This window comes from Protopterus annectens, chromosome 4.part0 (assembly GCF_019279795.1).
Source record: "Protopterus annectens isolate FY-2018-M chromosome 4.part0, PAN1.0, whole genome shotgun sequence".
Taxonomy (NCBI): Eukaryota; Metazoa; Chordata; order Ceratodontiformes; family Protopteridae; genus Protopterus; species Protopterus annectens.
Genome location: NC_056733.1, coordinates 257812313 through 257836270, shown reverse-complemented (window position 1 = coordinate 257836270; position 23958 = coordinate 257812313). Strand labels below are relative to the sequence as shown.

The 23958-nt window shown below is 43.6% G+C and overlaps 1 protein-coding gene across 2 annotated transcripts in view; it reads left to right on the top strand.

Moving 5' to 3' along the window:
• FBXW8 (F-box and WD repeat domain containing 8) overlaps positions 1-23958 on the top strand; it is a 1953337-nt gene that overhangs the window by 1344973 nt on the left and 584406 nt on the right. The window lies entirely within an intron of this gene.

Genomic DNA, 23958 nt, shown 5'->3' with positions numbered 1-23958 from the left:
TTTGTATCATAATATAGGGTGTATCTTATACATCTGTAAGTATCCCATTATCCGTGAATGTGGGATGCTGTCAAGTGGTTTTTTTTTTTTTGTAGTCTTATTTTGCAGTTAAATTATTTTCATGTATATGCAAGCAAATTGTTGCAACTTTAATAAAAAGATAGCTTGTACCTTAGCTGGCAGGAAATGAAACTTACGCTTAATGTCAATTTAAGTAAGGAGGTGTAGTAGTGTTTATTTTTAACTAACAGATAACCATTGCAGAGGTTGTTCAAAGCAGTAGTGTCCCACTCTTCTCTTATCTCTAAATGTTTTTCTTGCTATGGATTTTTAAGGACTAAGAACTTCCTTGCTGATAAACTGTTTTCATGCTAAGCCCCATGAGTATAGGACACCCACAGCAGCCAGACAGACACTGTGACTTCAGGGCTTCTTAAATAACACATGCAACTTAGAAACCCAAGTCTTTGCTATTAATGATCCATCCATCAGGTGTTTACTTCCTCATGAGAGTTCATAACAGCTTTGTGTGCACATTAAATTTTTCATGCCAGATTATTTTTCTTTTGAAATATTTATTGTTTGTTACATTTCTGTAGTACTCTTGTGTCACACGTCTGGAACTTTCCATTTAGTTTAACTTAGGCTGAGGCCACTTTATGCAGCAAACTGAAAAGTTGTGTAAAACTGTTGTTATTCTGTTATTACACCTTCTGTGCTATTTATTGTGTGTGTACTGATGGAAAGAGGAGATGATGCAGGATCGAGCAGACGGAGATCAGACTGCAGAGCAGTGATCTCAAAATGCTGAAATAAGTGCAGGGTCTTCAAATCAGCAGTAGTAATGGAGAATATATTAAAATCAAATGCAATATGTTGTATACATGTTTATGGGAGAGCTCTGAAGAACCACCATGGGGAGGTGACGCTCCCCAGTAGCCCAGTTAAGTAAGTATGATAAATCTGAGGTCGTACTACCCTGAATGTAGAGAGATAATACTTGGTTTTCAACCAAAACCACTGTGTACAGGACTTCAAGAGTAGAATTTGATAAACATTACCTGGTATCTGGAGCCTGGAGCAGACATGCCTTAATTATAGTGCTAGTACTTTAATTATGGTGTACTGCACAACTTTCAAAGCTAGAAGGGTCTGTTTGCATGAGCTCAGCTTCTGTAGAAGAATTTTGACAGTGAAGGAATATTGGTGCAGATGAGTAATGTTTTACTTCTTGTAAGCTCTTTAATTGCTGGTCACCAGCATGTGTACTAAGATGGTAGATGTGATAACAAAGACCTTTCACTTGTTTGTTTGTTACTACACAGTTGATCTGAAGTTTGTAACAGAAAGTATTGTGAGCTTCCCCTCCTTGTGAGTTAGTGAAAGGAGTTCACTTGACACTTGTTATTAAAAGTCTACTGAAATAATAGTTTTGATGACACTCACTTTGGAACACCAATGTTGGCATGTCAAATGACATGCTTTCCTGCACTTCTGTAGACGGCATATTAACTCATACAGTTTCCAGTGGGCATACTGCTGCAATTATTCTGTAGATAATTAAGCTGGCATATTTGCAATTTGTAACATAATACACAACTTGCTAACACTCCATTATTTCAAAGCTGGAAATTGTTTTCCAGAAAATACGTTGCCTGTCTTGTAGTTCTGTTTATGCTTATTATAGATCTCATTGTGAGCTATACAAATTACTGCAGTGCTGAATTCTGACAAAGTAACACTTTTGCTTTACCAATAAGTGCTTCTGGTGTTCGCACTACAATAATAAACTTTTTTTTTACAACATAAGCACCAATAGCACCAGTGAACAGGGACAATGATTTATACTTATCAAGTACTAAAATTATGAGTTTATGAGATAAAATGCAAGAATTATGCCAGTGATTTTAAGTGTAATTTCCGGTAACTACTATAATTTTATTATAATTTAATTTTCTAGTGCATCCATATGTATGTAAAATTAAAACAGATTATGTGTATGTAACACACAATGAAGTAAGCTGAAGTATCATAATTAATAAACATGAGTAGTGGTATGTGTTGTGGGCGGCCACTGTGATGCAGCGGTTAGCATTGTCGCCTCACAGTAAGAGGTTCTCCAGTTCGATTGTCAGCTGGGGTGCCTTCTGTGCCGAGTCTGCATGTCCTCCCTGTGGTCCCTCTGGGTGCTCCGGTTTCCTCCCACATCCCAAAGACATACTGTAGGTGGATTGGACACTCTAAATTGGCCCTAGGCATGAGTGCATACGTATGTGCCTTCTGTGGAAGGTTGGGCGCCGGGCTGGCAACTCGACACTGTAAAAAACTCTACTGCCAATCATGAGCGGACAGGTGATCCGCTGTGGCGACCCCTAACTGGGAAAAAGCCGAAAGAAGAAGAAGTAGTAGTATGTGTTGTGCTGAATGAGTGCTTTGGTCTAAAATGACAAATTCCATAAAATTTCCATGTTTTTCCATCATTTAAGCAGTTCATATTCCAACTTTACCAATATTTTCCCAGAAAAATGGAACATCAAGATCCCCTAACCATGAGTCTTGGGGCTCAAGTAATTCAAAATGTGGTAATTTCTTTCTGTTATTTTTTTCTCCTGTACCTGCTGGCTTTCAGACTTCCCTCCATTTGGAGGTGACCCATTCATTTAACATATGCTGAGATTTCTCCCAAGTGCTGGGGCAAGAGCTGTGATTAAAGGGGCATCCTTTAGGCTGCATTAGGATGTTTTACTCCATCACCAGCACCCTGGCATTTGAGCATGCTTGTAATGTCTTGACCCCAACTCCCAGCTGGGGGATATGTAAACTGCTTCACTGCAGGGGCCCCCAGTGCTTACCCACCATGACTGCACATTCCCATCTTGAAAGGTACCACCCATTTGTGGCTTGGTTAGTCTAATGTCCACTCCCAGGCTATGTATTTGCATCCCTGCCCTTTGACTGAGGGACTTGTGCTTTATTTAGCAGGCTTCAATGCCACAGTCCCTCCAAGATGACCATGCTCATCTTCTCTGCCAGCTCTGTCAGTTGCCTGAGCCACTGTTTGATTCTTGGTCCCCTGGGTTGCGGTCATGGCTGTATTCCTGTATGCCACCCTAGCAAGCAGTGGTCATAAAATTTAAGTATTCATCATAAGTTCAATAATGAGGGGTATATTAAACATGTGGAAGAAGTTTTAAAATGTACCACAAAAAATGTAAAACACAATTTCTTAGTGCCCCCCCCCCCCCCTATTCTGGGCCTAATTCAGTTACTTCCTCTAGCAGCAACAGAATGGGTTATTTTTTTTTAGCAAATCTTTGTGCCTGCTTTGGAGTGTATGAAGGAGGGAGATGTAAGAGGATTCTTTTTTCTTCAGTGGTTACTTACAGTGATCAAGAGGCTACATTATTTGAAACGGTGGTATTAGGACTCACCTAAAGTAGTTCACTTTCACACAAATGGTGGGACTCCATAGGATGTTTGTATTAGTTTGGGGGCGTGGAGGTTCAGTCCCCACAACATATAAGGTAGACTTAACAAGATCCTTTGGGAAATGCAGGAGACGTTCACAAAGGAGATGTTTGCCAATTAGTTATGCTTGATCTCTGTAGGTAGCCAGTGCCCTTTTTTGTGGTCCAATGCTTCTGTCTGACCATCTGCTTTATTTCAGAACCACTGTTCAGATCTTCACCCTGACACATGGCCAACTTACCTCTTCACACTTGAACAGCCCGGCAGGAGGAATTCTAAGTGTAGGTAGTCAGAGTGGCCTTGTACAGAATCATCCTGATAGCTGTAAAGTCCATTTTCTTAGTATGCTATGAAGAGGGGAACCCTAATATGATAACGTGATAACACCAATCATATCACTGTGCCCATTACTGCCGTCCAAGGTGAAGTAACAACAACCTATGAAACAAACACAGCACGCTTCTCACCACCACAGCTGAGTGCCTGCGGTCATTCAGACTTTGGCAGTAAGCTCTGTCATCCCTCCTAGAATGGGCGAGTTGATCACTACCACTCAAACCCATCCACTCTGCCACTTCCCTCCAGCAGCACCTGAACTTGGGTCATTTGAGTCTTACTAAACGGTTCCATCCTTCTTTGCCACAGATCCAGCCTTGGGATGTGTTGGCTTTATAAGAAGAACTAAATCAGATCAAATTTTACATAGTAGCTGCGTAGCTCTGAGGCAAAGAGGGATAAAAACTTGACTCTGAGCAGGATAACCTGAGATCAGTTAAAAGCTCGGGCACTGGAAGAACCAGGCAGGGGAGGATGGGACTGAACGACTAAGCAGCATATACAAACTTTCCCATTCTGTGGAGGGTGGGAGATGGTGGTGTCAGTAGACCAATTCCTCCTGCAAAAGCTTGCACATTCACAATGGTTGTAAGACTGGGGGTGTGAGATTAGTATGATAGTTCTTTCCTGAATTTGTAAAGTAACTAAGAAGTATGAGTGTTGGAGTACATGCCATAGGGAGAGGGTAGGATGCCCCCATGGTGACAGGGTCTGGTTTGGGCCTTTAAAAGAGAAAACCGTAATAACTGCATTTGTGACATTTCCACAATTTGCTGTTACCCAAAAGGTAAAGGAGGACCTGTCAGCGGTAGGATATGATGGTCAGAAGGCAGCAGGAAGAAAAAAGTGTAGTAAGATGTTCATAAATATGCACCATGCTCACTGAATTTATATCTTGCTTGAAGTAAAAGAAATATTTGAAGTTATGTGAGGTCTTAAACTAGTGAATTTGTCAAATGTACCCGTCTCATCTTGACACTCAGTTACGTAGTTAAAGGCTTTTTCTGTTATACTTTTCATCAATGTGACCTTCAGTGTGTTATAGGAATGTATAGGTGTCACAGGCCTGCCACTGTGAAACACCAGATCTGAAGTAGTTAACTTCATTTATCTGCAACCTGTGGGTATTCGGATCCATATCGGATCTGAGCCGGCAACTTTTTTCCAAGCATCTGCTCCAAGCTCCTCCCCTTACCCATAATCCCTCATGTCTACTACCTTCCCCCAGAGCTCGTTTGCTGTTTCATGCATATGCATCGTGATCTCTTTAGCTCCAAGTTGGGTATAGTAAGTAATAGTTTTTCTTGTACTTTTAATGAGTGTGTGTGGTCGTTAGTTTAACCGTTTCCTCCCCTTCGCTGTTTGTCGGTATTTTGTGTTTAAAAAAAAGTAAGGTAGTATAGTAGGCCTAGCTGACCTTAGTGTGTGTGTGGTAGTTTTGGCTTATGTTTTGGCTGAGTGGGTTTTTTTAGTATGGCTGAGCAGCCAAAACCTACTTTTAAAAAATGCACAGTGTGTGGCCACAAGCTTTCACCGGCTAATGACCACACTCTGAGTGTTATTTGTCTGGGTGTTCCCAATCTTTCTTTACCATGTAGTGTGTGTGGGGGGTTCAACCCTAGGGCCCTAAAAGAAAGGAAGACAAAGCTGGTAGCTAAGCGCCTTCAACCAATTTCTGTCTTGGACACAGTGACCTTGACCTCGGCTCTTTCAGTAGCTGATCAACCCATCCACCCCCCAGACTGGGACTCAACCTCCCAATAAGTCTGTTGAAGTGGGGACTAAAGGAAAAGAGAAGAAAGACAAGGACAAGAGAGGGGATAGACACCGCAAATGGTCTCCAGAGTGGGTGCCTTTCCCTAGCCCACCTTCCAAAGTGACTAGGACTACCTCTCCTCAGCTCCACTTCCCAAGGTTCTCCCCGGAGCAGATGGAGCCCTTGGACCCGAGGCCTTCATCAATTCACACTGACCAACCAGATCCGAGTTGGTCGCCTCCTCACACTAGACTTGGAGTCTGTCAGAGTTAGATATGGACAGGAAGATGAGGAAGTTCATTTGGACCCAAATCCAAATGGGAGTCTTGCCAGTCCCCTCTCTGGCCGGAGAGGGGACCTCAATGCCCTCTTTCCATCCAGTTTCTCCTTCCCCGATCCAACCTGCAGTTTCGGGGTTTATGGATCCAAGGATCCTCTGAGCTGGACGTTCGCTGCCAACGGTTCTTCGGATCAGACCTGTTCAGATCAGAGTAACTCTCGGGGCCAAGAATGGGGAGTCAGATCCGAGGGAATGGAGGTATCTTTGGCTCTGACATTGTCGGATCCAAGCCATTCCTTCGGAACCCCGGCTGCCTCGGCTCCCATGGATTTGGTCATCACTCCCTTCAGCTTGTCCCAGGGACAGACCGTGCTAAAGGACCCCTAGGTGGATCCCATCGTGGAACCCCACGTGACTCACAAGCCCTCTTCAGAGAGTCCCACTGAAGAGAGTCCCCATAAGCACTTGTGTAAAAGGAGGCACATGGACTCCCCTGAGTCCCTCACAGAAGATACTGACTTCGATGAAGGTGAGGGTTCCCCCAGGTCACCTCCCGAGGATGTCTCCTTTGGAGACATCATGGAGATCCTCCACCAGAGGGGAGGTTGGTCAGCCCCAAAACCCTCGATGGATTAGTCAGTATTCCTGGAGGTCTTTGGCACGGGCCCATCTACATCCTGGCTGTCCCCTCCTGTGGATCCCTTAGTGGATGTTATTACCATGCGGGCATGAAAGGAGCCTGACACCATAGAGCCAATACCTAAATGCCCGGACAGGATCCTCTCTCCTCCCTCAGACAGACAGACCTGGTACAAGGGATCCCTGGTGGATGCTATGGTGGTTGCAGTTGCCAACAAGAGGGAACTGGCACAGGAAAGTTCCTCGGCATACCCTCCGGAGAAGGAGGTCTAGGGCAGTGGATCAGTTTGGGAAGCAAATTTTTTCTTCAGCAATGTTTTCTATTCAAGCGCTGAATTATTTGGCACACATCATATGACTTCAGCGAGACCTAGTCACAGAGTTCACTGTGTCGCCCCCAGAGTCTTTGTTGCTGGAAGACAAGTGATTATTCTTATCTGTATCGAACACGTCCATGCGTCTTCTTTCCCATGTCGTGGGAGGAGCAGCTACGGCGGCTGGGACTGGCTTAGCTATGAGGCGACACACTTGGGTCAGACTGTGTCAATTCAGGGACCCTTTCAAGGCGTCATTCACAAATGTTCCCTTCGATGGTTCTTCCCTGTTCGGGAAGACAGTAGGTGACACCCTAGTCCAGAGTGAGGAGGACAGGAAGACTCTGTCTGCCATCAAAGTCTGCTTCTCTAGCCCATAAAGATCCTTTTCTAGGAATCAGAGAGGGCAAAAGAAGATGTGGTTCTGAAAATCTCAGTTTTCCTGGGACTCTCAAGACAACTCATCCCCTAGGGGCAGAGGGAGACAAGACAGATGCCGCCACAGAGGCAGAGGGGGGCCGAGGAACTTTGGGTCTAGGGAGACCTTCTTGGACAGACTCACGCAGCAGCCCTGGGGGATTGCCTGACTGTCGAACTCTGGAGACAGTCGGGGGAAGATTATCATTGCACCTAATGATTTGGGAGTCCATTACAGTGGCGTTTATATCACGTTATTGAAAGCCGAAAACACTGAACACCATTTAATCGAACCTAAATAATCTAAAGCACACAATATCGAACATTCAGAACAGCAATTTTTTTCCCAGGGAAAAATTCGCTATTCTGAAACACAATCACACAACACAGGCACACCAAAAAAACAGCAATCCACACACTTACACTTAAAATCATGCATCTAACCCTACACTAAACTATACAAACACTACTATCTATCCACTTACCTTAACCCAACCCTAAGGTCCGTCACTATTGCACACTCACCTTACCCGTGCCCTAACCCTAACTCACTTAACCCGCCCCTAACCCTAAATTCTGTCACTATCGCACACTCACCTCACCAGTGCCCTAACCTTAACTCACGTAACCCGTGCCCTAAACCTAACGTCCACACAATCACATACTTACCTGAACCCCCGTAACTTTCCACCTCAGTGCTAAATATAGCAAAGGCACAGAAATGGACAACTGAATTCTTTCCCTAGGAAAGAATTCTATGTTCTGCAGCTTCGCTATTTTTAGCATTCGCCGCATAGGGTTCGACATTGTGGCATTCAACGTTATCGGCTTTCGATAACGTGATATGAACCCTTAGAGTGGACCGTTGGGTGCTTCAAATAATATCCAGAGGCTACTCCATCCCGTTCGTTGACCCTCCCGTCCAACCAAAGCTCCTCCCAGATGTTCCACCCACTCGAAGGGAAGCGGCAGCGCAAGAGATTTCAAAGCTGCTTCGCAAACGAGCCATCGAACCTGTCCCCCCAGATCAGTCTGGATTAGGAGTTTACTCCAGGTTCTTTTTAGTGCCAAAAAAGAAGGGGTACCTCAGGCCCATATTGGATCTATCAACCCTGAACCTGACTGTAGCCAAGCAGAAATTCTGCATGGTCCCCCTGCAGTCCATTCTACCTTACCTCCGAGAATGTGACTGGATGTGCTCGATAGACCACCTGGACGCTTACTACCGTATCAAAATTTGCAGAAGCTCCAGGAGATTCCTTCACTTTCGGCTGGGAGCCAATCATTTTCAGTTCAGGGCCCTACCCTTCGGTCTCACCATAGCCCCCAGAGTGTTCACCAGTGTTATGGCAGTCGTAGTGGCTCACCTGAGGCTTCAGGGAATTCAGATGTTTCCTTACCTAGACGATTGGCTCCTCGCTGCTGCCACCAAGCATCTTCTTTGCATGTCCAGAGACGCCTTCCTGCATCTTGCAGTCAACATAGAGATTACCATCAATGTCTCCAAGTCCCTCTTGAACCCGATACAGACCTTGGAATTTATAGGGACATGGCTGGACACTCTACAATTGAAAGTCTTTCTAACGCGAGACAGGGTCCAGAACCTATGGGCCCATGTATCTGCAATCCTTGGTCCCAAGCTGCAAATGGCGAGTGATGCACAGCAATCTCAATCCTTCCCTGTGAGTGCCTTCACATGAGGGTGCTTCAGTGGACCCTTGCAGTACAGTGGTCTTGGCTAGTCCTCCCCATGGACTATTCAATTCGAATCAGCAGAGCCTGCGAGATGTCTCTTCTCTGGTTGCTCCAATCACCGGAAATCTTGACAGGGCGACCCTTCATAGCATCCACAGCCCAAGCCACAGTGACCATGGATGCCTCCCACCTTGGGTGGGGGGGCACTATTTAGGGAGGATGGTCCAAGGCACGTGGTCCCAGACCAAGACCAGATTGCATATCAGTGTTTTGGAGATGAGGGCAGTGCTTTTAGCATTGCAAACCTTTCACGCTGTTCTTCCCCCTGTGACGTTTGCAGTTCAGTCAGACAAATATGTCTGTAATGTCAACAAACAGGGGGAACCAGATCTTACCCTCTCTGTCGCGAGGCTATGAGAGTGTGGGAGTGGGTGATCTCCACCAGTCAGTTTCTGTTTGCAAGGCACATCCCAGGATGCTCCAACATTTTAGCGGGCAGATTGAGTCGGGCTATTCTAATGCCATTCGAGTGGTCCCTGAAATAGTCGATAGCAGAGGAGATCTTCCTTGTGTGGGGTCAGCCTTGCTGCGATCTCTTCGCATCTCCTTCCAACGTGAAGTTCAGTGAGTTCTTTGCTCTGATCCCCTCACCAGGGGACTCCCACAGAGACGCTCTCGTCCATGCTTGGCCTCCCAAATTACTGTATGCTTACCCCCCATTACCTCTCATTCCAAAGTTTTTTTCAGAAAGCTTGCCGACTGGGATGCAAAGTGATCCTCATTGCCCCATTCTGGCCTCGTCAGGTGTGGTTCCCCTTCCTCTGGTCTCATGTTCTAACTCTTCCTCAGATTCTGGCTCCTTGCCCATCAGGATCTCATCTCTCATCCCTTGGGCATCTCTCCGCCTGACTTGAACAGCCTCAAACTAACGGCTTGGTTGCTCCATTTCCCCTGATTGCTAGGGCTCCTCATCTTCAGTAAAGACTATTCTGGTAGCATCCCATAAAGCTTCCACTAGGAAGATTTATCACAGCAAATGGAAATGCTTCTCTATTTGGGCTTCTCAGAGGAACCTAGAACCCTTTACAGCCCCTGTTCCTGCAGTGTTGGAGTTTTTGGCCAATATTTTCCAACAAGGGGCTAGTTCCTCCACGGGAAAAGTGCAAATGGCGGCCATCTCTAATTTTCATGTCAGCAAAAAATATGAATGCTTTGGCCGCTTTGAGACTGTATAAAACTTTCCTGAAAGGCACCTTTCTTTTACACCCTCTGGTTAAGGACTCAGTCCCTCCTTGGGGCCTTACCCTAGTTCTGCAGGTGTTAGTTGCTCCCCTCTTTGAACCTGCAGCGTCAGTAGACTTGAAATTCTTATCCTAGAAGACAGCTTTCCTAGTGTCATTACTTTGGCCAGGAGAGTTTCTGAGATTCAAGCTTTGTCTGCCATGCCTCCTTACTTGATCTTTCATAAAGACAGGGTCTCGCTCCAAATGAACCCTTCCTTCTTACCGAAAGTTGCCTCTGAATCAAATATTAATCAAATGATTAACCTGCCTGTTTTCTTTCCAAATTTTCAAAACAAGGGTGAATATAAATTGCATTTGTTAGATGTTCATAGACAGCTTAATTTCTATTTACATAGAACTAAACCCTTTCGTAAGTCTGACCAGTTATTCGTGTCCTTTTCTAGACCCGTTTTGGGCAAAGCCATATCCAAGGTCTCCTTAGCTAGATGGATTACACAGTGTATACTGCAAGTCTATAAGGACAAAGGTCTGTCCCCACCTGGTCCTGTTAAAGCTCATTCTACCAGATCTATGGCAACTTCTGCTGCTTTTTGGTCTAGGGTTTCACTGGATTATATCTGTGCAAGGTCACATACATTCATTTCTCATTATAAGTTGGATTTGATCTCTAGAGAGAGAGCATCCTTTGGCTCTGCAGTGCTCAGGAATATCCTTCCTTGAGGGCCTCCCAGAAGTTTTGGTAGCTGGGGACTCTGTCCCACAGGTTGCAGATAAATGAAGTTAACTACTTCAGATAAAGAAGTTATATACTCACCATAACGTTCCATCTGAGTAGTTATACTTCATTTTCTGCAACCGTCTCGCCCTCCTTCCCCCAAACCTGTTCTAGGTTAGTGATATTATTGAGTTGCTGATAGTTTGGATAGTTGCAAACTCAATCTGAGGGAAGGTAGGAAATGTGAGGGATCATGGGTAGGAGCTTGGAGCAGATGCTTGGAAAAAGTTCCCGGCTTGGATCCAGTATGGATCCGAATACCCACAGGTTGCAGAAAATGAAGTATATGGAATGTTATGGTGAGTACATAACTTCTTTTTTTATTTAAGGTTGCCTGGATACAAAAAATGTTTGGGAGCCACTGCATTAATGTTTTAGTGAGAAAAAGTATGGATCTGGTCCATTATTTAGATAGCAAACTTGTCGGGCACCAGCTTCTCAAATTTAGCCAGTCGGTTAGGTAGTAAGTTGAGATAGCACTAACTTGACTTATTAGAACTAACTGATTTGTAATCTAAAACACTAAAAATAAGGTGTTTTGCTAGGAGGCAAACAACCCTAAATCCACCCAATATAAGGATTTGCATCTCCCCCACACCCCTTGTTAGTGATATAAACTAATTCCTAGATTGCACCATCACAGTAAAAAGGGAATTTTTTTATAGGATCATAGCATCATCGGGGGTTACTAATCTAACAGTCCTAGAGCCTGTTTAAGCCTAGCCATTCATCCCCCAATTTTCCAGTTGTTAATGCCCAAGGGCTAGAATGTGTTTAGTATATGTCTTTGCTTTAGGGTATTTACAAACTGCCCCTGTCCATAAGGGCCACAGGCAACAGGGTAGGGGTGAATTTGCAATTTCCCATCATTGGTCCAAATTGCATTTGAATAGGCTTAGGGAAGAGCTCTGTTTCACATGACTGGAGAGTCTGTTAAAGAGAGGGGATCATCTCTGAAACACATGCCTGTTCTTTCAGCATTTTGTTTATGTCATAGATGTGGTTTAGATCCTTAGATCAGGTAATTCTAATGCTGTTTGTTTTGCGAATATGTAGCAGATCCATCAAGGTTTTCCTTTATGGAGAACACTGGTCTCAATATAGGGAAATGTTTCCCCCTTGTTCATGACAGTACTCAGCAAACCAGTTAGGTTGGCAAAGGTGACAATGGATGAAGAGAAACTTAATAAAGGTGCTCTGGATGAAGTATCCCTTGCAAAGGTAGCCTGGACCAGAAATTACTGTTCTGTGAAGTCAGACTGGGCAAGATAGAAGATGGTTAAAACGGGAAGGACAGTTTTGATGCTCTGGAAATATAACTGAATGCACTATTCACCTTTTACCAGTGACTTTCTTGTATCCATGTGCATGCATGTCCTAGATACTGGTTGTATGAGTGAGTGAGTGACAGAGTATGAGTGCAGAAGGATTATGTGTTTATTTATTTATTTGCATTTGTTTACTGGGGTTGTCCATCTGGGAATAAGTTGCCCTTTTCAGTGGAGGTTTGGGAAGAAAAGCTCCAGGAATTGATGCATGTACAAAAGGTTCAAAAAGCAGATATGAAAAAGTGACTTAAAATGATTTAACAAAATGAATGGAAAAAGAACACAAAGTAAAATATAAACAGACTCTTAACAACAAAACATATCAGTGGATAGGAAGTTTGTTAGTCATGAATAAAATCTAATGTACGACTAACTACTGCAGTGGTTCAAAACAAAGAAAATGGAAGGCAAAATGAAAAAGTCATTTGCAAGAACAATAGGCTGACAAACTTAATAACTTTAATGTTAATGATGTTAACAATACCACCACAGAAAGTACCAACATCCATCAAATACCTTTGAATTTGGCTCGCGACTCCCTCACACACCCAAAAAAGTAATTACCTGACTGCTACTGCCTCCATGTACCAGTCTACATTAATACCTACACACATATTACCTACCACATTAAGCATTCACATCACATCGTACTCTTGCCAGCACCCAACTCATATACGTCAAGTATATCAGGTTCCCAATACCTCATTGTCTCTAATTTTGGTAGAATAACCTATTATACCCAAAACTGCAAGCTAAAAACATTACTCAAATTCAGTCCCATTGTTTTTATACTTCTGCTAAGAGGCAACATTGAGATCAATGCAGGACCACTTAACAATAATGTCTCAACTCAAAACAATAAACAGCATACTATTACCTGCTTCCCCTTTAACACCCACAGCATCAAGAACAAAAATTACCAAATCAGTGTCTTTAACATACAGCTTACTATTGACATTATAGCAGTTACAGATACATGGCTGAAACCTGACACCTGTATTCTTCACTACCTCACACCAAACTATACATACCTACAAAATTACAAACCAGACAAAAAACTGAGGGTGGGGCATTAATTCTCTTCAAAGACAACCTTAACACCATCATCATTGCACAAGCTAACAGTAATTCTAAATCGTATCCTAACTGGATCATTTTAAAATTTCCAACAACCAACCTAAAGCCCCTTGTTATAGTCAGTGCATACTTAATTGCACCAGCCTCACTACTAAAATTCAGTAACCTCATCCAACAAATGTATGCCATAGCTGCCAAAATCTGTAACCTAATCCTTCTTTGACACTTCAACCTTAATTACTTAGGACCAAAAGCCATTTGTATGTCAAATCATCTGTCAGCTTAAGTCTTCCCCAAATCAACTCTGAAGCCTTAGTCCAGTAGGCACACCCTACTAGGTCTGGCGATAACTGTGACACCCGTGCCCTGGTCCAGCAATCAAGGAGCCTCAATCCTCACCACTAACACCAGAGAGGACGTCTCATATATGAGGAAAGGATAACAAATACACACAGTAAGGTGCAATTTCCCTTAAGGGCACACAGAGATCACAGTCTGTCCAGGGCTGGTCGCTCCCTTGCTCCCCATTAAGACTCCCCACTGGCACAGCTATAGGGTCCAGATCTCAACCTAGCTGGGCAAGCTAAAATCTCCAGCACCCTCTCTGTCCAACCAGTGCTTCGTATCCCTGGCCAAGTAACTAACACACACACACACTTTGAGATAAGTTTATACAACCACACAGATACTCCTAGGGAAGGCTAGCACAGGTTCTCCAGCTGTGCCCCTTTTACCCAGACTATACAGTAGTAACCTGCCACCACCTAGCTAATAATTATCAGCTACTCAAAGGCCCTTAAAAGGGTGTCCAGTTATTACTGTGCAATATTATTATCCAATTGGTAGTATGACTAAACAGTCTCAAGGCTTATTAGAGTGACCTGGTACAGGATCCTTATATACATGCAATGTACTCTTAGAGCTTAATTTATCTCTACACAAACCAGCCACAGTTAAAATGTTTTAAAAGATTTAATAATAAATAATTAAAACCACAAGACAATGCTTTCTACTACACAGTCTGTGACAGTCAAGAGTTCAGAGATCACACAAAAATACTTAAAATAAATCAGTCGTACAGTGCTGACATCACAGAAAAACACTTAGTCTAATCTTTATAGCTTCTAGCTATCTACAAGAAAACACACTTCTAAAATAACTTACTTACATAGAGCATAAGGCAGTGCTGAGTTGTATGTTCAAGACAAAATGCTCAATAATCTCTGACTGTCACTGTTTAAATTCAAACTGCAGTTCTGATAAAACATTACATCATTTCACACCTTCCAGGTGTTCCCAGGCCGACAGAAACTGCATTTGCATTCTTTTACACTTAGAGCAATAAAGGACATTCCACATGTAAATTCTGGTCATTAACTTTAGCCTTAAAACAATAGGCAGGAAGCCTTTATCTAGCCGGACTGATGCTGACTTTAGATAAAAGGGTCACAACATGCTTTTACTGGGTCAGTAGAGAGCACTGTTGCCACACTTTTGTAACAGCATTTTTTTCATTTAAGAAGCAAGCCTGCATTTCAACATTTCACTGTATTTACAAATGATAGAATTATGTACTAAGTTCTATTTGACTAAGCTGACAGCCTTCACCTATCTCTACCAGTCTTCACATTTCTCCCCTCCCAGAGAACTCAAGCTAGTTTTTCAAATGACCCTTGAGAAACACCGCTTGAGGGGGTCAGGTCTATCTGAAGTAACTACCTCACCAGTCCTGGCTGCAAGTATGCAGTCTGTCTGGGTTTCCCCCAGGCTACCAGACCCACATGCTTGTCTCCTAGCCTGACCACATATAACTGCATAAGTACATGGTACTGTCTCATCCAAATCCTTCCCTATCAGGACATCTGCAGGATGATAGTTCGGTACCACTGTTGTCTCAAGACAACCTACTATTGGCATTTTGTCTTTCCAACTTACTGGCTCCCTTACCTTTGGCTACCCACCTTGCCTCCATGGACACCTGTATGCCACATGGCCCCACTGTTTGCAATCAAAACATTTAACCCTAGCTCCTGGATGTGTACCTGGACTAGTGGCTTCCCCTGCTACTGGTAGATTCTGTTGGGGCAGTCTGTGCTGACCACCATGGGTTCCTTTAGACCTATGAGCAGTACTTGGGGGTCCCCTTCCTGTGCAGGGCTGCCCTGCTTGCCAGGTATAGGTCTCCATTCTTCCCCAACTCATCTGAAGTAACACATTGTGTATCAGCTAACCAGATCCTCATGTCCTCAGGCAAAGTGCTAAGGGCTTTTTCTCTCACCAAAAGGTCTGCCAGCCCTTCAAAAGTGGTGACCTGACATCCACTTACCCACCTATGGAAATAAGTGCCCATTTCAGCAATATAGTCACACAGATTTTCATCTGCCTTGCATCTATGCTCACAAAACATTTTCCTGTACATTTCAGGTGTTAGCTTAAACAGTTCTAAAATACCATTTTTAGAGCAGTATAATCAAAACATGCAACGTCAGACATTTTGGACAGAACAGTTACAGCTTTAACATGGAGTAAGGGGGTCAGGAACCATACCAGAGCCCCTGGTCAACTTCATACTGTTTACACACCCTCTCAAACATATGAATGAAACTATCAAAATTATCCCCCTTTTTATACTGCCGAAGAAATTTACTCACCTTTTGTGCTTCTGGGGTCCAGTTACTCCTTTCCCCATTACCTCCATGACTCTGGCGAAGAGTCAGCATCTCCTCATGCTGCCTCTGCCTCTCTTCTTCCTCAGCTTGTAGACATAACAGTTTCTCATTCTCCTCAGCCTACAAATGTCACAGTCTCTCATTTGCTTCTAATTCCACACGCCTGGTCTCCAACTCAAGTCTCTTTAGCTCCAGCTGGATTTTTAAGCCCATTGCAGAAAGGTTGAGCTGTCCATTCTCCGAGGGAATTATATCTCCACTGCCAATCTGATTGCCCTCCTGATTGCTGTTTCCTGATGCAACTGTAACCAAGGCTGCAATCAGGTCTGCCTTAGTCAGGTTTCCACGCACTAGTCCCCCTAGCCTGGCACATCTCTGCCAGCTGGCTCCTTGCCAGCTTTCCATACTCCTCTGCTGACATGTTGCCTGCTCACCCTGACTAACTAAGCTAACGAAAGAAATGAAACAATTGTGATCTGAACTCTGAGTATTCTCTGCATGGCTGTTTTCGAGTACAAAACACCTTCAAAGCTCACTGTATACACGCTACAGGATTCACTCTACCCACACCACTACAAGCCAATTAGTATTTGCCAACTAATTAATATGTGGTGTGTATTTCCCACCTCTACAGACAATTAATATGCAATGTGGAGATCCCGCCACTGCCCAGCAATTAATATGTGATGCCTGTGCCCTGGTCAAGCAATCAAGGAGCCTCAATCCTCACCACTAACACCAGAGAGGGTGTCTCATATATGAGGAAAGGATAACAAATACACACAGCAAAGTGCAATTTCCCTTAAGAGCACACAGAGCTCACAGTCAATCTGGGGCCGGTCACTCCCGTGCTCCTCAGGTCCCCAATAAAACTCCCCACTGGCACAGCTATAGGGTCCAGATCTCAGCCTAGCTGGGCAAGCTAAAATCTCCAGCACCCTCTCTGTCCAACCAGTGCTTTGTGTCCCTACCCAAGTAGCTGACAGGCACACACTTTGAGATAAGTTTATATAACCACACAGACACTCCTGTGAAAGGCTGGCACAGGTTCTCCAGCTGTGCCCCTTTTACCCAGACTATGCGGTAGTAACCTGCCACCACCCAGCTAATAATTACAGCTACTCAAAGGCCCTTAAAAGGGTGTGCAATTATTACTGTGCAATATTATTATCCAGTTGGTAGTATGACTAAACAGTCTCAAGGCTTATTAGAGTGACCTGGTACAGGATCCTTATATACATGCAATGTATTCTTAGAGCTTAACTTATCTCTACACAAACCAGCCACAGTTAAAAGGTTTTAAAATATTTAATAATAAATAATTAAAACCACATGACAATACTTTCTACTACACAGTCAGTGATGGTCAAGATTTCAGAGATCACACAGAAATACTTAAAATAAATCAGTAGTACAGTTATGACATCACAGAAAAACACTTAGTCTAATCTTTATAGTTTCTAGCTATCTACAGGAAAACACACTTCTAAAATAACTTACTTGCATAGAGCATAAGGCAGTGCTGAGTTGTATGTTCTAGACAAAAATGCTCAATAATCTCTGACTCTCACTGTTTAAATTGAAACTGCAGTTCTGATAAAACATTACATTATTTCACACCTTCCTGGTGTTCCCAGGCCGACAGAAACTGCATTTACATTCTTTTACACTTAGAGCAATAAAGGACATTCCACATGTAAATTCTGGTCATTAACTTTAGCCCTAAAACAATAGGCAGAAAGCCTTCATCTAGCCGGACTGGAGCCAACTTTAGATCAAAGGGTCACAACATGCTTTTACTGGGTCAGTAGGGACCACTGTTGCCACACTTTTGTTACAGCATTTTTTTTTCATTTAAGAAGCAAGCCTGCATTTCAACATTTCACAGTATTTACAAATGATAGAATTATGTACCATGTTCTATTTGACTAGGCTGGCAGCCATCACCCATCTCTACCAGTCTTCACATTTATCCCTCCCCGAGAACTCAAGCTAGTTTTTCAAGTGACTGTTGAGAAACGCCGCTTGAGAGGGTCAGGTCTGTCTGAGTATACCTACCCCATTCCCTGTCTTGAGAGCCCATCTGCATCAACATTGCTACACCCACTGTGGTGCTGCACTGGCATATCATATGCTTGCAACCCCAGGCTCCATCTTAGCAACTTGGCATTTTGCTGACTGGCTCTGTTTAACCATGTTAGAGGGTTGTGATCTGTCATAACAGTGAATTTTCTTCCATACAGATAAGGCTGAAGTTTCTGCAGTGCCCACACTATGGCTAGACATTTCTTTTCTACAGCTGCATAGCATTCCTTCCTTGGTCGGAGCCTACGACTGAGATAAACCACTGGGTGCTCTTCCCCCCTCTGAAGACATCTGGCTAAGTGCAGCCCCCACCCCATGGTTTGAAGCCTCCACCTGCACAACAAATTCTTTGCTGTAATCTGGCTAACACAGGGGGTCCTCCCAAAGCTTCCTTAAGCTTCTGGAATGCCTGCTCACATGCTGGGATCCACACTACCTAATCTGGCCTCTTCTACCTTGTCAGCTCTGTGAGGGGAGCAGCTATGGTATTATAACTGGGACAACCTTTCTGTAGTACCCTGCTCTCTGTAAAAATGCCCTCACCTGCTTTTTAGTAACAGGTGCAGGCCATGCCTGAATGGCTTCCACTTTGGCAGGTTCTGGCCTTATCTTACCACTCTCCACTCTCTGGCCAAGGTAGGAAACCTCTGCCATATCCAGCTGACATTTGCTCGGCTTAATGGTCAACCATGCCCTCTGTAGTATGCCCAGGACCTCCCTGACATGCTGAAGGTGCTTTTGCCAGGAATGTCTGTAGATAGCAATATCATCTATGTAAGCCAGGGCAAACCCTCCTGCTCCTACTAGGATATGATCTACCAGCCTCTGGAAAGTCACTGGGGCATTCTTCATCCCAAAGGGCATCTTTGTGAACTCATACAAGCCGAAATGAGTCATGAAGGCTGACTTTTCTGTAGCACTGGGAGTCTTGGGCACCTGCCAGTAACCCTTGGTAAGGTCAATGGTTGTAAGATACTTAGCCCCACCCAGCTGCTCTAGGGCCTTATCTTTCCAAGGTATGGGGTAAACATCTGACTCTGTGTGACTATTTAATTTCCTGTAGTCCACACAGAACCTGGTGCTGCCATCCTTCTTTGGCACCAGCACTATTGGGAAGGCCTAGGGACTATTGGACTCGTGAATCAACCCCTAGTTCCTGCACCTCCTCCCTCTGGGTCTGTCTGACTCTCTCAGACACCCTATAAGGGGCCTGCCTAATAGGCCTTTGGGGTCCTGTATCCACCTGGTACTGCACCAGGTGGGTGCACTCTGGTTTCCCAGTGAACATGTCCCCAAATTCCTGCAACACTGCTTGGATTTCTCAAACCTGGGTAGGAGATATCTGCTGGGACATTGCTACCCCTTCCACTGAGGTGTCAGCCTGAACCTCACTGAGGAGATCAGTCCCTAGATCTCCCTCAGACTCCTCCTGCAATCCACTGCAAATGCTCAGCACAAGGGCCTCCCTATCATGGTAAGGTTTCATCATGTTAACATGGTACACTTTGTGCCCCTGCCGTCTGCCTAGTAGTTCCACCATGTAGTTAACATCACTTACTTTTCTTACCACCTTGTAGGGTCCCTCCCAAGCTGCTTGCAGTTTGTTGTGTCTGCCATGAATGAGAACCATTGCCTGCTGCCCCACAGCATACTCTCTAGCTCGAGCATTCCTGTCATACCACACCTTTTTCTGTTGTTGGGCTTCTGCCAGGTTCTCCTGGGCCAAGCCCATGAGTTCCCTGAGCCTTGTCCTGAGGTTTAGGACGTATGCCACAACAGACTCATTGTGAGACTCACACTCACCTTCCCACTCATCTTGGATGAAATTTAAAGGTCCCCTCACCCTATGCCCATACAGCAACACAAAGGTTGAAAAACTTGTGGATTCCTGGGGAACCTCTGTGAAAGCAAACAACAGATGGGGCAGATATTTGTCCCACTCCCTCTTAAACTGATCTGCAGTTGCCCGTAGCATGGACTTGACTGTAGTGTTTGACCTCTCAACAAGACCTTTAGTCTGGGGATGGTAGGGGGTGGTCTTCATGTGCTTCACCCCAAAGGACTTCCACAGACAAGCCAGCAGGTCTGACATGAAATTGGCACCTCTGTCAGTCAGTATTTCTTTTGGGAAACCTACCCTGCTGAAAATCCAAAACAAAGCATTTGCCACCTTCTGTGCCTCAGTGGAGGACAAAACCACTACCTCAGGGTATCGTGTAGCATACTCCACTACCACTAGAATATACTTTTTCCCTGTGGAACTTGAGGTACTCAGAGGACCCACAATATCCATAGCTACCCTCTGAAATGGCTCCTCAATCACAGGCAAAGGCATCAAAGGAGCTCTCACCTTGTCTCCTGCCTTGCCTACCTTTTGGCACTGCTCACAGGTCCTGCAGTACCCTGCTACATCTCTGGAAATTCCAGGCCAATAGAAGTTCTGCATAATATGCCTCTTTGTACATTTTATCTCCATATGAACTGCAAAGGGAATATCATGGGCTATGGCTAGAAGCGCCAGACGGTAGGCTCTAGGCACTACCAACTGCTGTACTCTCGCACCTTCTAGCCCTCCCTCAGGGGTCCACTATCTGTATAGTAACCCTTTGTTCCAGTATACAGATTCCCCCTTTCCTTGAGAATCAGGTGCCTCCCTAGCTACCTGCCTCATGCCTTGCAATGTAGGGTCTGAGAGCTGAGTCTGTCTCAACTCTCTCCTTGTAACCTTTCCCAGCTCCCCTTCCACAGGAAGTCTGGCATCCTCTGAGAGTGGTGCCTCACTGTCAGCTGACAGAAACTGCATTTACATTCTTTTACACTTAGAGCAATAAAGGACATTCCATATGTAAATTCTGGTCATTAACGTTAGCCTTAAAACAAAAGGCAGGAAGCCGTCATCTAGCCGGACTGGAGCCGACTTTAGATCAAAGGGTCACAGCATGCTTTTACTGGATCAGTAGAGAGCACTGTTGCCACACTTTTGTAACAGCATTTTTATTTTCACTTAAGAAGCAAGTCTGCATTTCAACATTTCACAGTATTTACAAATGATAGAATTATGTACCAAGTTCTGTTTGACTAGGCTGGCAGCCTTCACCCATCTCTACCAGTCTTCACAATATCTAATAATCCTACAATGGTATTTAACCTCAGTGTGCATGCACCCTCCTTCAGTGATCACTGCGCCATAACTTCCTCAGTACATAATCTAACATTAAAATATAAATCTAAACTTATCACCTTCAGACCCCAAATCATTCAGAATATCACTAATCTTAAAAGCCACCTTGCCACCTTTGGTGGATCTTACTTGCTTGCCATAAAAGGCCCCAGTAAAGAAGTTAACAACCTTACTAGTACTCAGCTTCACTTGCAAAAAAATTCTTTCCCTTAATACAAAGGCTACTTTGACCTCATAAAGATGACTGGGTTTCTGACAACCTCAAATACCTCCTCATATTGCATGATGAAGCATGGCACAATTGCAAATGTTACCCTTGCATGGATTCATGAGCCAAGTATACTTCACTGCACAATCTAGCCAAGCAATCCATCGACAGACAAAAAACAACCATTACCAAAACAAATAAATCTCACTTTGTGACTAATGCCAATTACTCTACTCATCATTGCACTGCTGTTTGTTCACTAAAATGGCTTGAATTCGCACAGTACGTCTCCTACTTGCAACTAACTATAGCTCATAAAATGATCTTTAAACCTTCAGATTGTCTTGCCATCAGCTCAGTATTTACTTGCTACTTCCCAAACAGGCTTTTTAGTTCTGAGAATCAGGCACTCTTGCAAATTCTTAAGCCAAAGCATACAGTCGGTCAACTAGGTTACTCCTGCTCCATTGCTAAAAGTTGGAATGGTCAACCTCTATCATTCAGAACAACCAAAAACCTTAACTTCTTCAAAACTTTGTTACATGAAAATGTGTATGTACGAAGCCTCCATAAACACTGGAATTGGGCATATACCAAGCCTCCTTAAAATAACTAGTATAAGTGATGCATTGCTATCCTTCATCCTATAATGTTCTCTGTAAATCTTCACTGTTCTGAGACCTGGAAATTTGAATGTAATGTTACCTTTTTATTTCTTTTAGAATGATACACAACTCTTTTTAATGATGTGTTTAATCTGTTCTTGTATTTACACCTGAATAGAATGCTTAGTTACTCTATGTATCCCTGCTTATTGAATGAATGTACTATAGAATGAATTTTACCACTGCTTTTACTGTGGAGCTTTTCTTCCCGGGCTTCCACTGAAAATGGGCTTTGATTGGCCCAGTGGACTTTCCCAGTAAACAAAGGGCAAATAAATAAATAAACATACCCAAAAGATTCTGGAGAGAAATCAACCTTGTTGCCTAGTCAAAAAGCTCAACACCGCTCACAGCCCTGAACCCCTGTAACACCACCACAAGCAAACATTCATTCATTTCCTCAGTGAATTCAGCAGTCTGCCACACATCAACAACATAAACCTACCACTCCCACAGCCACCTTCATTTACATTCACTATTCCACTTCATAAAGATTAGAACAAAAGAGAGAGAAACACGAATGGACCGAATACAAGTAGCTAATCCCCCAGACTCAGATAACAATAACCTAGCCCCTTGGTTCATTCACATTTGCAAGGACTTCATCTCCTACTGTCTCACTCACATATACAGCCTCTGCTTAACTAATGTGATTATGCCTCAAATATGTAAACCAGCAATAGTTACTCCTGTTCCAAAACTACCCAAGTCAGCTACTGCTTCAGAATACTTTCCTATCTCGGTACTTCATACTTTAGGTAAAATTGTAGGAAAAATGATCTACAGCCAGATTACTGCTTATTTATGTCAATACTATCCTCTATGCTGGAAGCAAAATGATTTCTGGTCTGGACACGTACCATAATAGCTCTTTATTCCCTCACAGATGATATCCAGTCCAGTATAGACAAAGGCAACCTGACAAAAACTGTCTTTATTGACCTCTCAAAAGCCTTTTATCTATTGACCGTAATTTACTGTTTGGTAAAATAACTGAAATAGATATTAGTAACAATGCAAAACCTTGGTTTGTAGATTTCCACATCAGTAGATACTTCAAGGTGAAAGTAAGCACCACCACCTCTAGCAGTGCCTCATTATAAAAGGAGTCCCCCAGGGTTTCACTTTACCTCTTCTGTTTTTTTACATATTGATCAACAAACTCCCATCTGATCACCCTCAGATACCTATAACTGTTTATGCAGATGATGTGGTCATCTACAGGTCAAACAAGTCCCACTTTGTTATACAAAATCAGCCCCAGTATGACCTCCAGTCCCTTAGCCAATGGCTAAAAAGCTAAAAACTTACACTCGTCCCTCAAAAACAAAAGCAATGCTATTTGGAACCAACCATAAAAATAGCCAAAGCACCCAACATCTTCAGTATTAAATATGTTAATAGTACCGCTATAGAAAGCACTGCATCCTTCAAATAACTTGGCATTTGGTTGGATGAGTCGGTTACCTTTCAACTACACATTCAAAATACATAGAAAATGATCAACACACTACTGGTCTGAGCAAACAAGATATCACATCTTTTGTCCAAGCCAGCCAAAACCGCCATAGACAAAAAATACTCTTATCTCAACTCAGATATGGACTACTGTGATAGGTTCAGCCTCAAGGAAAAATGCCACCACCTTTTAAACCATCTCCAATAAAATCTGCTGATTTATTACTAACTCTTCCATTAATGAACACCACTGCCTAACTTTCACCAAAGCTAAATAGCACCCAGTACATTTGAGAGCCAACCTCCTAGTAGGATCACTAATTCACAAAACCCTTTCTCCTGAGACATCTTCCCAGCTCACTC